A 13,135-nucleotide genomic window follows, 5' to 3' on the forward strand; every position below is an offset into this window, starting at 1 on the left:
TAAATGAAGCAACAATTTATCCACAACTGAAATTCATTGAGATTCATCCACAATTGAAACTTGAGGTGCTACAATATAGATCTGTATAAAGCTAGTTGTCTAGCATTGATGAAGACGGAGTCACTAAAATCAGTGGAGAACAAAGAGCAAGCCATCTAATCTTGAAATTTGACACAAACATTTAAGGATTTGCGCTGGTGAAATCTTACCCTCTTCAGTGGCTGAGCAAAGCTTCTGTGGAATGCTAATCTTTCACTTAGGAAACTGAATATCTCATGAACCCTAGTAAATTTTATAGGGCTATCAGATTTCTAATCAAAATGTGCAGCTGACATCTAGCAAATCAACATTAGAATTCAAAAAAGTAAATGTCTACTTTGTGTTAGTTGTTTGGACTCCTACTGTCGATGGAAATCAGAGGCAGCTTGTAGGGTTACCTATCAACTGTTCAAACACACAACTGTTACAGGTTGGGTTCACAGGCATTCCAGAGTTTCTCCCCTTCTCTCCATTCCATTTAGACATCACAGATAACTAGCTGGCAATATATATATTTTGCATAGCAAAAAATGATTGCATTGAATTTTCTTTCTGTGCCCAGTCTTCAAAATAATAATCTGTGAGCTACGTCTAACATGTAAGTCGCATTGCAGTGGTTGCCATGCCACAGTGCTCCAAATTTTAAGCTCTGCCGAGTGGCAATGTTTATTAGCTTGGGTTTGGTGCCACACTGATGCAAATATGCAGCGTCTGGCCAGCTCAGAGGGCAGGCAGGGAATGCCTGGATCTGCCTTCAGAAGGCCTTGTTGACATACTCTTGTAAGTGTTAATGGGAAGGCATGGATGGTAGTGTCTTTAGATGTGGAAAAAAAGTATCCGAGTGCTGGAAAGTGACTGGGCTGGGAGAAGTGGGAAATAGCTGAGCTTCAGTCTGTGACATAAGGTAGTCTACAGAAAGCTATGACTAGGGTTAATGCTACTGCATATTTCCAAATCTGAAATATGTCACTATTGAGTGTGGTCTTTTGCAATCTGGAATGTTCACGGATGCCCGCTGGGGAGCAGGAGAACTCCCTAATGTACTGTAGGAGTAATTTTCCATTTACTGTTGTCAGGGTACTGCAACTCTTTCATACACAGACCTCGCTATCAGTCACACGCATTTCTACTGCTTTGAGATAACTTTGACGCATATAACTCTGTGTAGGACTGTCCACTTAGAAAACAAAAATGAGTCAGAAGGTGGATGTTATTTATTATTTGATGCGTGATTCAAGTTTCCCGTCTTTACTCTACAGCTGTAAAATACAATATTATACAGCAATATACATACTATACTACATTATGTTCTAAATAAAAGCATTTGCATTTTTGGAAATTTTTGGACCCGAATAAGCACTATGTTGCCAAAGATAGGTTATTACTGGTTCTTATTTATGGCATACTATATTGTTTTGTCATAAGCAAATTGTTAGGTATGTACAAATTATTATCTTTTATGTCATCTATTTTAGAGTACCCCAGAATAGATGCTTAATAAATCAAACATAGCAGTAAGCACATTTTGAATAAGTGAATGTAGTGCTTGCATAACCTCCTGCCATAAAGCAATATATAATAAATCAAACTCCTTTTCAGGTATGCTAGTAATATATCAAAACCAAAATAAGCTGCTTTAATGCAGTCAATAAGTGCAACTGAAATGTGGAAATTAGTTTCATACAGTTCACTAGGGTCAAATAACTTCCAGGACAACAATATCGAAATCTGTTTCATTCATTCCTAATCTTGAGTTTTTATCCCCAGCTATGGATTTAAACTTTGTTGTTAACGCGGTTAACATCTTAACTTGAAAGCTTATTCTTTCAGCTAAGCACACAGAAACGATTATGAAAACCTATTCACTGTGATTTATTTAAATGGCTTTAAACCTGATCTACGTCATCCCTTCAGCCATTTAACTTTGTATTAAGTTGTCATTTCTTTAAAATCCTTCCAATTGTACAAATTTAAAATACAAATGCAGAGCTCATGTGAAAATCACTGTTTATCTCGTGTTAGCAAAAGGCATTTTTTATTATATAAAATATAGGTAATATTCCCTGTGTTTCATATGTGTCTAGTACACTCCTAGGCTGATTTAGGGCTTCATCATATAACGGTTGGGACCAGTGGGAGAATCTCTGCTTAATCTTCATTTTATTAGACTTTCACTGAAACAATTCAGTAGTTTTTTTGGCTATGACTAATCTAAGTTTATTTCAGTATTTTATTTATCAATGCTTTTAGAAGCATATTAGTCCACCCAATACAATATAAAAAACACTTGCATAAAACCACTTTCCTCTTAGTAATGAAATGAAGTCTCCATTCAACCATGTTGATAGGGAAAAAAGAAATCTCTTCTCTATTGACTTGCTGAAATCGTAAGCAATCTTTGCAGTGTCTCGTTTGAAATCAGTGTAAACATTTTGCAAGGTAAAACTTGACTTTACGAATACTAACAGTATGTGCATATCTTATACCTATGTTTGGTGCTGTGCACCTGCTTATGGTCCTGAGTGAGAGCTGATGGCTAAAATGAAAAGAGTTTGGGGAGTATCTGGGACGTGTATTGGGAAATCTGCAGGCTTCAGACAGGTCGTCCAGATCTGCATGAATGTCAGGTTGTTCTTAGCAAAGGGCTGGGTTTTGCTAATGCAGTCTCTATAATGCTAATACAGACGTTAGGTTTTCCAAATCAGACTTCAAGTGTTTGGCAGGGCAATTGTGAAGAACATCCTTGCAGCTGCTTGTACCAGACTTGGCCTGTAGTATATGACTGAATAAAGGACTACAGTTTCCATTGCATCTTTCAGAAAGTAAATGTTCACTAACAGAGAATTATTTATAATGCACTGAAGACTATTTGATTTATGTGATGCTGTTCTGGATTGCAGAATCTCCATCACAAGAAATGAATGCAACAGTTCATAATAAAGTATATGGTAGCAGTCATTTTCTGCCAACCATGAAATCTTTAAAATATCTTTCCATGTACAAGCTGATCTAATAAAAACAGCAAACAACAAAACTTGCTTTAAACTATTCTGTATTGGTTGGAAGTGTAGTGTAGTAGCAAATCTACCTTCTTGCTGTGAAGGGTCTGGTTAAATTTGAAGATCAACATGATCTTAGACATAGAATCAATAGAAAAATAGATAATTTCCATAATAATGAACATTTGAATCAAATGTAGTTCAAAGCAAGCCAGAAGGGAAAAGGTTTTGACAGGCATCATTCTAGAGAATGCTGGCAACTTGATCCATGATCCAAGAAACAAGTTTATAAAACTGCCAAGTCAGGAAATAGTACGCTGAGGTGGGGTTTTATTTTGTATGTGATTCCTAAAATGTGTTTGTTGATGCCCTATGCTGTCATTTTACTTCTTGTTGCTGAAGATACGAACAGAATGATGGATTAGAGAGGATACACATTTTTCATTCTGTTTAAGCATCAAAAACATTCACTATTTATGCATTCTCCATTCATTAATCTATCTAGATACTAATTTACATGCTTCTTTCAAGGGAGAAAATCTAGTTGGTAGTATGTCATTGTTTTTGCAAAGGTGCATGGATAATTTGTGGTGATTGAATTCTTCAACAAATTAGATTTTTTTGCCTGTTACTAAATGTCAAGACAAAGTCATAATTTTATATGCAATTCCCAGTAAAAATATTAGCCTAATTATTTTCCATCAGTAGTTCCTTTAATATTCAATAGTCAAATTTTGTTGGAGGTACTTGATCAAAGAAAAGGTCATAAAGTTTTGTTCTCCCTTCATAAATGAGCCTTCTCAAGAAACTCTGTTCTGCCTGTCATGTCTCTTCCTCTTACATGACAGATCTGTGGAGATACAAGGTATGTGCTGTCATGTTTTTGAAGATAATGATTTTGTTCTGATGTTATTAACTGAAAAAGGAAGAGCTGGAGCAGAAAACAAAAACCTGTTCTCTGTTTCCAAGGATTTGAATGGTTTCCTCATGCTAATAAAGAATACTCTTTCCATAATAACCAATTTTACGATCAGGCTTAACCTGAACAATTTCATCCAGACCCTCTGATAAGTGGACAGTGTATTTGAAAATCATTATAGAGATCATTCAGATTAACGAATATTTGCCTAGAGGTAATACCGTGAACTTGTTTTAGAGGTGAAATCTGTGAGAGTAGCACAAAAGCCCCATCCTCAGAAAAACCACAGCTACTTTCAAAAACTTAGTTTTTCAATGAAAAATGCTTTTCAGGAAATAAACTGGCATGTATTCCTGCCAGATCTTTTCAATACAACTTTCAAACCACTGAAGTTGTGTCTCTGTTTTATCTCACTAAATACAGTTATGAAACATGGAAAACTTGGGGTGGAGGTGGGAACAAAGATGAAAAGATAATTTAGGTTACCATCTCCTCTTTCCATTTGGCTACTGGGATCTTTTGGAAGTGAAAACAAAAAAGCAGCATAAGGAAATATTTCTCAAAGACTAGCAAACTTTCTGATAGAGTTTTGAGCTGTTAAGTAGCTAGTCAATTCAAGACTCATGTAAATAAGTTTCTTAGGAATTTATAGCTGATCATTCCCTAGAGACAAAGATGGTCTTCTTAACCAAAAGTATGGATGTGATTTTATAACATTATTACGGAAATGGCTGTATCTCCCATTGTAATTGCTGCTTGGTCTTTTATAGACATAGCTTCCAGAATGCTTTACAGTAACATGCTTCATCATGCACTATGTAAGGAAAAGACACTTTTCTTTTTTGTGTTCCCATGTTCTCAGTTTGTTGATTACTTTCAGTTCATGGGCATTGTAAGGTGTCAGATCTATTATGTTTCAGAAAAGAAAGAAAAAAAGAACTAAAAAGGAATAGATCTACTGACACATCTATGTCATAAATGCTCATGTTACCTTTCATGGCCTTTTAGTACATTAAGCTAAACCCACGTTTTTTTATTTTGCTACTCTTTGTGAAACTCTCTTGGGCTTTTTAAATACCTGCTCCCTTAGCTAGACTTCCCTATGGTCCTGGGCTTCAAAGTTTGGTTTTAAGAGGAAACCACACTGTCTCCCTGTCTCGGTGTGCAATCTTTCCTGTCACCCACTCTGGGGGCCTGTTAAGCGTGGCTTGCTGCACACAGATTGTTTGTGAAGCTGCCAAACGGAAGCCAGCAGCTCAGCTCAGCTGAAAGAGATAAAACCAACATTATTTCATAGCTATAAAAAACACAATAGACTTGTAAATGGTGCCTTGTACAAACAGGGCTTTTCTTCAGGGAAAGAATAGCTCCTTCAACGGAGACTGAGACATCTGTATTGTGCAATGATTGCTATTAATAGCTCTGCATTAGAAAATCTTGCTATAAATAACATCTGAAATCTACTCCCATGATACCCTTTGTCTTTGGTATGCCTTCATTGGGACATTTGTATATTTACCATGAACAAGAGAACAAAAGAACTTTGGGTAAAAATTCCTGTGACTATATTCAATGATTCAGTTCCTGGGATGGCTTTCATTCAGTGGGGGAAGGAGAACGAGAAGAAGGATATAAACAATAAACATCTCTCTGACTTTCCTCCAATATTCTAGCTAGACTAACTGGCAAACAGACACAGCTTGACAGACAGATGATTGTCTTATCAACTGTAACCATCTTGGAAAGAGTATATCCAATTCTCCTAAAATAGCTAATTAATTGGGAACTAGTCCCTCTGTCCTCTTGATATGGGAACTTTTCACAGCAGATGGTCTGTTCCATGATACAAACTGTATGTTAGTTTTCACATCTTCCTGAAATGGAAGATGTCACTTAAGCCCTTCCCAAATGAATGGTTCCAGTAGGAAGAGGCTGATGTTATATCTCAGCAGAAAAAAATTTGACAACGTGTTTTAGAAATTTCCTTTGTACTTCTTTTGAGTCTTTCAGTTTGCATAATGGTTTTGTGGTACATCTTTCGTTACTTGTTTTCATCCTTGAATATGCGGAATACACAATTTGCTCTTCCTGATTTTATAGACAGAAATGTTTATAGCAATAGTGAAGATAAAGGGACCAGATTTTTAACCAGCATTTTCCTTAGTTATGTCCATTAGCTGTTGTTAAACAGAAAGCAAAAATGCTGTAAATGTCTGTTTGGCTATGAACTTCTTAGGTTTTCAGGCTCTTGTTTCTTGCTGAATTTTAACTTCATTGTACCTTCCCTAATGTATGTCTCAAAACAGGTTAGATTTTTCTTTAAAAAGTTGAAAAAAAAATTGAGAACATGATAAGAGATTTGACTGCTGTTCTTCATGTCCTCAGAATAAAGAACAAGAAGAAAACAGCTTAGTTCAGAACAAGGAAGTTTGCTTTCTGTCTCCTTAAATTAGTTTTGCCTTCATTCACACACAATGTTCACTTCACCTTTTATTGCTGGATTGATCCTGTGTTTCCAGGCTTTGTTGACATCCCTCTGAAGAAGCTCTCCACAAAATCAACACTAACTTGTGTTGCAGCTGTTTGTTACAGCTGTTTCATTTTTATAGAGGAAAATACTCTTCTCATTCTGCTTACTTCCTTTCAGCTGGTTTCCTACTTCCAGGACCATAAAATATTTTACCCTTTTTTATCACTCCAGTGGTTTGGTACCTCATCATGGTTCCTCCAGGTGTCTCTGCTATGCACCTAGAGGAAGTATGTCGTTGTATAAGCGTAACATATTTGAGAAACCTGATATACTTCTTGAGCTTGCCTCGTTTTTTGCTTACATATTTTGAAAAAGAAATCAGCTGGGTATCAAATCCCACAATGGTACAGCAGTGCAATACTGCAGCTACATCCTAAGCTCTTACCCATATGTTGTAAGAGGTCCTGCTTGCAGGGGCATACTACGTAAATTTAGAGCAACTCAGTGTAGCAGGGACAGTATAAGTCATTTTATCTCTTACATCTTCAGGTGGTTCAGCTTGCAAGCACCACATTTCTGTACAGCAGCATTTCCTTTCCAGACATTCTATCATGTGTGTGTGTGTGCACACAAGTGCTTGTGATAATACAGTTCGTCAATGAATCAGTCTGCACTGCAACTCCATGGTACTAAGATCATCTACAACTCAAGTAGGTTAGGAAATCACAATTCCCTCTTTTCACATCTTCATCAGTAACCTATGGCATATGTGGCCAGCAAAGTACTGGCAGTCTCTAATTTATTAGTGCAATGTTATTTATGCAACTGTTCAAGTAAGTACTCATCTTTAGGCAATGCCTATGTCTGACTGGCTGAATATGAATAAGAAGCAGCTGTGCGAAAAGAGACCATGAACAACATTTTGCCCAGCACAGATGATCAGGTGTTAAATGAAGACATTCAACTAAATCACGTGAGATGTTACACAGATCTTCAGATGTGAGTATATGAGAAATGCGGTATCTTTGGGAGCTTTGGCCCTTTCATAATTATCTACTAGTGGTGTGGAATCTGGGTCTAAAAGTAACATTTGCTCTTGCTTAATTTAAAGTAGACAGCTGGCAATGTTGAATAACCTTTAGCCAGAGATAACTCATAATAATCACTGTAATGATACATATGAGTTTTCTAGCAGTAGAATGTAATTTGCCATGCTGTGTATGATGATAGAGTGGGATGTTCAAGCTTAAAGTGTATTTGGAAAATTTATTAATATCTCCATTCTTTAAATCATTACTAGATTATGAGTAACTTTGAACAGAAATATAGAAAAATCATTTTTTTCCCCATTATCCTAAACAAATCCTGCTCTGAGGGAGGCAAATGTTTTCATTGCAGATAAGTAACATTCATCATAGTGATTTTAATTCTGAAAATAACTGTTGACTTGAAAGAGCTACTGTTGCATTTCTGTAAGTGAGCTTCCTAATTTCTGCTACTCTAGACCTGAATAATGCTGATTTCACATTATAAATTTGAATTGTGCATTGTAGTTTTCTCTAAACACTTGGATTGATGGAAACAAAGGAAATCAATTCAAAATTCGTGGTTTAGTAGATAATACCGACTCTTTGCGATAGGATCCTATGCTTGATGACCTTGTGATAGACACATGTCTTGGTAAAGCATGAATACATGATTCTCGTAGACTAGAAATAGATGTCTGTGGATAGTTTAAGTAGCTAGGGTCAATAAAAGGAATTCCAAAGTAGACAGCTTGTCTGTTTGTTTAAACAGAATAGAAAAAATATTTCCAAAAGAAATCAAGCAGTGATAGTAAACTGATACTGCAAAATTTTATTTATTATCATCAGCCAAAATTCTTTACAGTTTTTTTTTAATGGGACCTAAAATCTATTAAAGATCTTGAAGAAGAAGGACCCTTTAGCAAAGCACTCTGCTTTTTCCGAGACTGTGGGTGATGCTAAGTATTGAAATCAACACACAAAACAAAAATATATGGAATATAAATAGAAGCTTTTTTTATTGCATGAAATAAATACTTATTGGAATAAGTTTAGGAGGATGTATTATTCATTAACTATAATCCACAGGCAAGTTACCTAATTTTCTCAAGCATATATTAGTAAACTTATTTATGTTGCGTGTTGTAGCTAAATAAAATGAAAAAGGTACATTTGAGGAATTTAAAAAATCACTGTTGAGGATTATTTTTACATCTCATATTGAGAGAATGGATACCTTGGTTATCATGAATCCATAGTTTCAGGGCTCTGAAAAAGTCATAAACCCCTAAATTGATCTAAGGTACGTTTATGCTGGATTTTAAATATCACATTTTAACACACCTTCATGTAAGGCACCTTGGACTTTCCTGCAATTTATCGCTGCATCATCCAAATCCTGAGACATGTTAGAAGGTGCTAGAGCTCTTTCTACTCTACTTGCCTAAATTTATTTCTTAGGGACAAAAAAGGAAACAAGGAGGATGAACGATAAGCACCCAAACCCTTGCCTCTACATCACGTCCGTGACTGTGTAGTCAGTTCATGCGTCTCACAGTTCCATGGTTCATATCTTCTGTGAAAATATCCTTTCTTCAAGTTCCAAAACTCTTGTTGCTCTTCCATGGCAATTCTCGTTTTTTGAGCTTTGTCATTTTTGATCATGATAGGTATAAAACCGTTCACTGTGTGAGATACTCTGGCAGATGGTCCCCTATCAGAAGTTACCCCAAAATTACAGGAATGCCAAATTTGAAAAGACAGATAATAGTATATGAAAATACAGAAGGAAGAATCTGAATCTCAAAGAAAAGGGAAAATTATTCTGTGTCGACTGGGCATTGATTTTACCAAAATCTCACAGAACCCTAAAGAGATCACTGCTTACAGTGTAGGCAGAAATATTTTTCCTGCTTATCAGGCTCATTCAGAACTTAGTGTTCATGCTTAAAAAAACCACTATTTTGAGAGAGGAATGATTAGCTTTTCTTAATTCTTATTTTTCTTGCTTAAGCAAGCTTGACTTTCTTACCTGGACAGAAGGAGGAACTCTCATAGCATGGTTCTAATTATCTCCAGTGTCTTACTGATTAAGATATAAATTATGAGGTAAGGAGAATGAGGTTATTTTATTTCTGTTTTTTAATGTGCTTGACAGTAGAAAGGCTCTGGAGAGGGATCTGGACAGGCTGGATTGATGGGCCAAGGCCAATTTTGTGAGATTAAACAAGACTAAGTGCAAAGTCCTGCACTTCAGTCACAACAACCCCATGCAATGCTACAGGCTTGGGGAGGAGTGGCTAGAAAGCTGCCCAGAGGAAAAACATCTTGGGGTGTTGGCTGACAGTTGGCTGAACATGAGCCAGCAGTGTGCTCAGGTGGCCAAGAAGGCCAATGGCATCCTGGCTTGTAACAGAAATAGTGTGGCCAGCAGGAGCAGGGAGGTGATCCTGCCCCTGCACTCAGCACTGGCGAGGCCGCACCTCGAATACTGTGTTCAGTTTTGGGCCCCTCACTACACGAATCACATTGAGGTGCTGGAGTACATCAAAGGAAATGCAATGAAGCTGGTGAAGGTTCCAGAGAACAATTTTTATGAGGAGCAGGTGAGGGAACTGGGTTTGTTTAGTCTGGAGTAGAGGAGGCTGAAGGGGGAACCTTATTGCTCTCTACAACTACCTGAAAGGAGGTTGTAGTGAGGCAGATGTTGGTCTCTTCTCCCAGGTAACAAGCAGTAGGATGAGGGGCAATGGCCTGAAGTTGCGTCAGGGGAGGTTTAGGTTAGATATCAGGAAAAATTTCTTTACTGAAAAAGTAGTCAGGTATTGCACAGGCTGCCCAGGGCAGTGGTGGAGTCACCATCTGTGGAGGTGTTTAAAAAATCTGTAGATGTGGTGCTTAGGGACATGGTTTACTGGTAGACATGGCAGAGTTAGGTATACTGTTGGACTCATTGATCTTCTGGATTTTTTCCAACCTAAATGATTCCATGATTGTATGATTCCAGTTGCTGGTAATTATTCTGAGGACAAATGTATTAAAAAATTCTGTGCAGAATGCATAGAAAAGCCTGTTGTAATGGACAGTAGTTGCATATTAAGGGACGCAATCCATATTGTGTATGCGGCTCTGTGGAGAGGGACTTGGGAGTGCTGGTGAATGACGAGTTAACCATGAGCCAGCAGTGTGCCCTTGTTGCCAAGAAGACCAATGGTATTCTGGGGTGCATTAAGAAGAGTGTGACCTGCAGGTCGAGGGAGGTTCTCCTCCCCCACTACACTGCCGTAGTGAGGACCCATCTGCAGTACGGTGTCCAGTTCTGGGCTCCCCACTTCAAGAAAGGTGAGAAAATACTAGAGAGTCCAGTGGAGGGCTATGAAGAAGATTAGGGCACTGAAGCATCTCTCCTACGAAGAAAGGCTGAGGGAGCTGGGCTTGTTTAGCCTGCAGAAGGCTGAGAAGGAGTCTTATAAATGCTTATAATTATCTTAAACGTGAATGTCAAGAGGATGGGGCCAAACTCATTTCAGTGGTGTCCAGCAACAGGACAAGGGGCAACGGGCACAAATTGAAGCACAGGGAGTTCAGTCTGAACATGAGGAAGACCTTCTTCACTTTGAGGGTGACAGAAGACTGAAACTGGCTGCACAGAGGGATTGTGGTCTCCTTCTCTGGACATATTCAAAACCCGTCAGGATGAGGTCCTGTGCAGCCTGCTCTAGGTGACCCTGCTTTGGCAGGGGGATTGGACCAGATGATCCACAGAGGTCCCTTCCAACCCCCACCCATTCTGTGATTCTGTGATCTCTGCTGGTCTTTAGAAGAACAGTGGTCTGCCTATACAAGAATTTTACATCCCCCTGAAGTATGCAGCTGGGCAAATTGGAACACTGTTCTGAACTGGTTCGTGAGTACAAGCTAGAAGTAGCACATGGAGGCTTGGACTATGCTGATATCGCTACTGTGATCTGCTAACAAAATTTTAGTGAAAAAATGGAGCCAGCGGTATCAGCAGCCTCAGAGTAATGGTGCATAATGACAGGAAGAGGAAGGAAGTGAAGAAAAGAGAAGGAAGAAAGTGAAGGGAAAGGAGGAATTTTCTATCTCAGTTTTTTCTCTTTGTTTTTGTATCACCTGTTAAACTCTTTCCTACTTCTAATCTGCTTTTTTTGTCTTGTTGCAATTACTTCTGTCATTCCTTTTCATTTGGTCTGTTTCCCTATTTCCCACCTTACCCAATGTGTCATGTCCTAGCTCCTAAAGGCAGCTAGGAGAAAAAAGAGTGGGATTTTTAAAAGCTGGAAGAACTATTATTCTGATTGTCTATTCTTTGTGTTGTCTTTTATAAGGCTTATAGGATTTAAGCCTTACCAGGATTTATTTGTGCACATTTGCAGATATTTTCTTCATGTACATACATGAACTTCAGAATATCCTATTAGAAGTATGTGTTTAGTTGTTTTTAGAATGCTCTATAATGACACAAAATTGTAAGAAGCAAGTATATAATGAAATAAAGTAAGTGGAATTGATTCTTACGTTCTTCCTGAAGCAGTTTTCTTTCAGTATATTTATTCTTTTCCTTGCATCTTCCTGTATTTTCACAAATATTTGTTTACTCCAGTAAGAGTTTTTTTTCAAATATCTTTGAGAATAATTTTTCATAGGAATGCCTACTGGTTTTTAATTCAATATCCAGGCAAGTTATATTGAAGATTGCTCATTCCCCTTTTGTTCTGTTTCATTTTGCTTGTAAGGCAACAACTCTAGTACAACAGCATGCTCTATCACGTATTCATCTTCCAAAACAGATGATGCCTTTTACAGTTTCCAGAGTTGCCTTACATTTTGGAGATGCCTTGACACAGTATACGCTACATAGAAGAGCTACTGGCAGAGCTACATATCAAACACACAGCAAGTTCAGACAGCAGAACCCAGTAGTCCCAGCCATTTCCAGTTACATGTGACCCCTGTGAAATCAAACCTCTTAACTGTGCCAAATTTCTGTGCTTTCTGATTTCTATCAGTGCAAATCCTTGACAATCCTACTACTGCCAAAATGCATTGACCATATCTTACTTTCTTGTTAACACAGAATGCTCTGAAGACAATTGCATGGTAAGAAACAATAATTGTAGATTGAACCTTTATGCTGAGAAAAAAAGTTGGTTTATATGAAGAATTGTATTCATTTCAGCTTTTACAAAATTTACTGCCTCAGAACTCATCAGAAGAAAACGCAAGGGTGATGCTTAAGCCAACTATTCATTTCTTTCTAATGAATTCACATATTTTATGTGGGTGGGCCAAGATAAAGACCCTGTGTATATCTATGCAGTAGATCATTTCACTCTTCGATGAGTGAGTGCATACTTTTACAAGTGTAGGCTTAAGGAATTTTTCACTTTGTGCTGGCACCCAACTACTACTGGAATGTGTAGAATGTTCTTGCAGATTCTTAGCCTGGTCAAAGAAAATGTTTGGGGTTTTGTGTAATTTTAGGTGTTCTATTCTAGACCACATGTTAAAACATGACAGACGACAGCATTTCTAGACACTCCCTGAAACTTTCTATGGAGTTTATGGCCCAGTCTCTTCTTCATTCTCTGCAGAGATGTACATTGGTGAATCAGTGAATCTGCTCAATAGCACGAATAAGAATCCTAGAATTTGACCCCTT

The sequence above is a fragment of the Opisthocomus hoazin genome, chromosome 8, assembly GCF_030867145.1.
Source record: "Opisthocomus hoazin isolate bOpiHoa1 chromosome 8, bOpiHoa1.hap1, whole genome shotgun sequence".
NCBI lineage: Eukaryota > Metazoa > Chordata > Aves > Opisthocomiformes > Opisthocomidae > Opisthocomus > Opisthocomus hoazin.